Genomic DNA, 5,216 nt, shown 5'->3' on the forward strand with positions numbered 1-5,216 from the left:
ATCTCTATCCATTTCAGCATGCACACCTGCTCTTCAAAGGTTTCATTCACTACAAAGTTCGTTTCTTTCGTAAAGACAGAAGCAAAAAACTCATTTAGGGCTTCCCCTACCTCCTCAGGCTCCACACACAAATTCCCTATGCTATCCCTGATTGGCCCTACTCTTTCTTTGACCATTCTCTTATTCCTCACATAAGTGTAAAATGCCTTTGTGTTCTCCCTAATCCATTCTGCCAAGCCTTTCTCGTGCCCCCTCCTGGCTCTCCTCAGGCCATTTTTAAGCTCCATCCTTGCCTGCCTGTAATCCTGTAGAGCTGAGCTTGACCCTAGCTTCCTCCACCTTATGTAAGCTACCTTTTGACGAAAAGCTCCACCGCTCTTGTCATCCAAGGTTCCTTCATCTTACCACTTCTTGTCTGTCTCAGAGGGACATATTTACTCATCACTTGCAACAACTGTTCCTTAAACAGTCTCCACATGTCTATAGTGCCTTTACCATGGAACAATTGCTCCCAATCCATGCTTCCTAACTCATGTCTAATCGCATCATAGTTTCCTCTTCCCCAATTAAATGTCCTCCCATTTTGCCTAATCCTCTCCTTCTCCATAGCTATGTAGAATGTGAGGCAGTTGTGGTCACTATCACCAAAATGCTCTCCCACCACAAGATCTGATACCTGCCCTGGCTCATTGCCGAGCACCAAGTCTAGAATGGCCTCTCCCCTCGACTAGGTCTAAGGGCTTAATTTATTTACAGTGGTAGAGGGAGAGGTTTTTGTCATAGAGTTAGAGAGCATGGAAATGGACTCTTTGGTCCAACCAGTCCATGCCAAACCTAATCCCAAATTAAGCTAGTGCCATCTGCCTGCTCCTAGTATATATCCCTCCGAACCTTTCTTATTCATGTACTTATCCAAATATCTTTTAAACATTGCAATTGCACCCACACACACCACTTCTTCAGGGAGATCATTCCACATGTGAACCACCCGCTGTGTAAAAAATTTGTTCTTTTTAAGTCTCTCTCCTTTCACCCATAGTCTTGAAACCCTCCATGCTAGGGAAAAGACACTACCATTAACCATATCCATAACCCTCATGATTTTATAATGACCATAGGGTCATCTCTCAACCTCTTATGCTCTAGTGAAAAAAATTCTTTATAACTCAAACCTTCCATACCCGGTAACATCCTGGTAAATCTGTTCCGAACCCTCTCCAGCTTGCTGATATCCTTCCTATAACTGTGCAACCAGAACTAGACATGGTACTCCAGAAGAGCCCTCACCAATGTCCTGTTCAACATGATTTCCCAATTCCTATGCTCAAAGGACTGAGCAATGAAGGCAAACATGCTAAATGGCTTTTTAAACTAACATGTCTATAAACTTCAAAGAATTATGTACCTGAACCCTTAGGTCCCTCTGTTCTACAATACTACCCAAGGCCTTACCATTAATTGTATAATGTCTGCCTCTGTTTGTTGTGTGAAAATGCAATACCTTGCATTTATCCACATTGGAGTCCATATACCATTTTTTAGCCCATTGACCTCGGTTGTCAAGATCCCTTTGTAGTCCTAGAAAATCTTCTCCTATGTCTACTGTGCCAACAGTTTTGGTGTCATTCACAAACTTATTAATCTTACTATATTCTCATCCAAGTCATTTATATCTTAAGCAAGATGCATCTATTCCTTGATAAAGCAAGGTAAAGTCATCAGAGACTAACCAGAGAGGGCTGCCTTCTCAATAGATAGGGACAACTAGTGGTGGTTTAACCTGAAGGTTCACCAAGACTCAGATCAGGGGAGAGGTTGAGAAGGTGAATTCATCATGGTAATCTTAGTCAATATGTGAATGGAACCCATGCGACTGGCATTACTCTGCACAGCTAACCAACTCCCAACTAATAACAACAGGTACAAGATTAGATTAGGTTTCCCACAGTGTGGGGACAGGCCCTTCGGCGCAACAAGTCCACACCGACCCTCCGAAGAGTAACCCACCCAGATACATTTCCCTCTGACTAACTATGGGCAATTTCGCAAGGCCAATTTATCTGCTGTGCCTTTTGGACTGTGGGAGGAAACCGGAGCACCTGGAGGAAACCCACACAGACATGGGGAGAATGTGCAAACACCACGCTGGAATCGAACCTGGGACCCTGGTGCTATGAGGCAGCAGTGCTAACTACTGAACCACCATACCGCCCCATACAAGTTACAATTAAGTTAAACATTGTTACAAAGTCAGTTTGGAGACCTGTGGATATAGGTCTTCACTCACAAAATTTTATAATGTTCTGTCTTTTTCTCACTCAAATCCTTATGATCTCATCAGATTAGGTGCAGTTTTCAACAATAAACCTTTCAGAACCATGACCTTATTCAACAACACATTCCTTGGTTGGTTAGCTGGAAGATTCTGCTACCCATATGTGATTGGCTGGAGAATCTACAATCTCAACATCATTGCCAAATTTATCAAACCAAATCTCTCTTATTACAACATAACTAGTGGTAGCAGAGGTAGAGAACAAGTTTAATCTGGTTTTGCCTTAGACACTTAAACACATGAATGGCCACAAGAGGGCACTATTGTAGCAAGTAATTCATGCAATGTGACTCCAGTAACAAATGTTTACTAGACTGGCAATTCAGCCCAGAAAAGGAATGCATTGAGTGGCCCTACGGTGAGTCATTAAATGGAACAGGAGATGGTAGGGGGCTCAGAAGGGTTGTGTGTTCTTCCTGCTGGATTGTAATTATTTTGATCTTGCCTTAACCTGTGAAATTATGCAGTTTAAAGAGGCAATCATTTGGTTTAAGTGTATTCCATGATTTTGACATATTAGACATTCGATCAACTAAGCAAGCTGCAGAAGCAAGTTTAAAACTAAAACCAGATTTTTGCTTTGAAATCTCTCCAGGATAATTTATACATCTATGCCTGCTATTCGGTCTGTTTAATGATTCATGACTCATAAGTCAAAGAGTTACAGAAGCATACAATATGGAAATAGACCCCTTGATCCAACTCATCAATGCCGAACAGGTTTTCCAAACTAAACTAGCCCCACCTGCCTGCATTTGGCCCATATCCCTCCAAACCTTTGCTCTTCATGCAACTGTCCAAATGTCTTTTAAATGTTGTAACTGTACCTGCATCTACCACTTCCTCTGGCCTCCACACACCACCCTCTGTGTAAAAATGTTTGCCCCTCAGGTCCCTTTTGAATCTTTCCTCTCACCTTAAACATATGCCCTCTGTGAACTCTCCTACCCTTTCAGAAAAGACCTTTGTTATTCACCTTCTGTATACCCCTCATGATTGATTATATAAATCACTATAAGATTACCCCTCAATCTCCTACGCTCCAGAGGAAAAAATGTCCCAACCTTTCCAGACTCTCCATATAACTAAAACCTTCAGTCCTGGCAACAACATGGTAAATGTTTTCTGCACCCTTTCCAATTTAATAACATCCTTTTTGTAGTAGGGTGACCATAAATGTACATGGTACTCCAAAAGTGGCCTCGCCAATGTCCTGTATCGGTGAAGTACGATGTCTCAGCTCCTATACTCAGTGCTGTGATCAATGGAGGCAAGTGTTCTTCATTGCCTTCTTCAGCATCTTGTCTACCTGTGATACCACTTTCAAGGAACTATGAACCCTCAGGTCTCTCTGTTTGACAACACTCTCCAGGGCCCTATCATTAACTCTGTAAGTCCTGCCGCGGTTTGTCTTACTAAAATGCAACACTTTGCATTTATCTAAATTAAATTCCATTTGTCACTCCATCCTTAGCCCAATAACCCAATCAAGATTCCATGTAGGAGCAAATTACTGCAGATGTTGAAATCTGTACTGAAAACAACAAAAAATGCTAGAAATCACAGACAGTCAAGCAGCATCTATGGAGAGTGAGAACATTTCGAGTCTAGTTGACACTTCATCAGAGCTTTGATGAATTTTCTAGATTTGAAACATTAGCTTACTCTCTCTCCATGAATTTTGCCTGACCCGCTTTGATTTCAGCAGTTTGTTTTCTGATCAAGATCCCATTGTGCTCTTAGATAATCTTCTTCACTGTCCACTATACCACCAATTCTGGTGTCATCTACAAACTAACTAACAAGTCCTCCTATATTCTCATCCAAATTATTTATTTAAATGACAAACAATAGTGAACCCAGCACCAGTCTTTGCAGAACATTGCTGGTCATAGGTCTCCACCGAAAAACACCACCTTGTCTCCTTCTGTCAACCTAATTTTGTATCCAATTGGCGAGCTCTCCTGGATTCCATGACATTGAGTCATAGAATTATAGAGATGTACATCATGGAAACAGATCTTTGATCCAACTTGTCCATGCCCAACAGATATCCGAAATTAATCTGGTCCCATTGGCCAGCATTTGGCCCATATCCCTCCAATCCCTTTCCATTCATATACCCATCCAGATGCCTTTTAAATGTTGTAATTGTATCAGCCTCCTCCACTTCCTCTGGTAGTTCATTCTTTGTACACACCACTCTCTGCATGAAAAACTTACCTCTTAGTTCCTTTTTAAATCTTCCCCCCTTACCTTAAACTTATGCCCTCTACTTTTGGACTTCCCTACCCTTAGGGAAAAGGTCTTGTCTATTCAGCCTATCCATGCCCCTCATGATCTTATAAACTTCTATAAGGTCACTGTGGTGAAACGGTTAAAAATTATGTCCCAATACATGTGTGAATCTAACCGGAATGGAGGTGTTGCTTAGTCCCGTGTGAATCTTATTACACACCTCCCCGTGTGAATCTTCTTATCTGTATGTAACCAGAATGGAATGTGTTTTTTAGCCTTGCTCTGCTGTTCACATGAATGTTTATATCTGGAAAAGAGTATATCAGCTGGAAAAGTCTCCAGTTCGGTGAGTCTGCTCCGGGGTTACGTTTAACCGCCGAGCGTGGGTTGTTGGCAACCGCTCTACGAGAACTGACGGCTCCCAGTTCCGGTAACATGTAGAGTGAGTATAAGCCAGACCCGGGAGTCTGCTCCGGGGTTACGGTTAACCGCCGAGCGTGGGTTGTTGGCAACCGCTCTACGAGAACTGACGGCTCCCAGTTCCGGTAACATGTAGAGTGAGTATAAGCCAGACCCGGGAGTCTGCTCCGGGGTTACGTTGAACCGCCGAGCGTGGGTTGCTGGCAACCGCTCTACGAGAACT

Source organism: Chiloscyllium plagiosum, chromosome 14, assembly GCF_004010195.1.
Source record: "Chiloscyllium plagiosum isolate BGI_BamShark_2017 chromosome 14, ASM401019v2, whole genome shotgun sequence".
Classification (NCBI taxonomy): Eukaryota; Metazoa; Chordata; class Chondrichthyes; order Orectolobiformes; family Hemiscylliidae; genus Chiloscyllium; species Chiloscyllium plagiosum.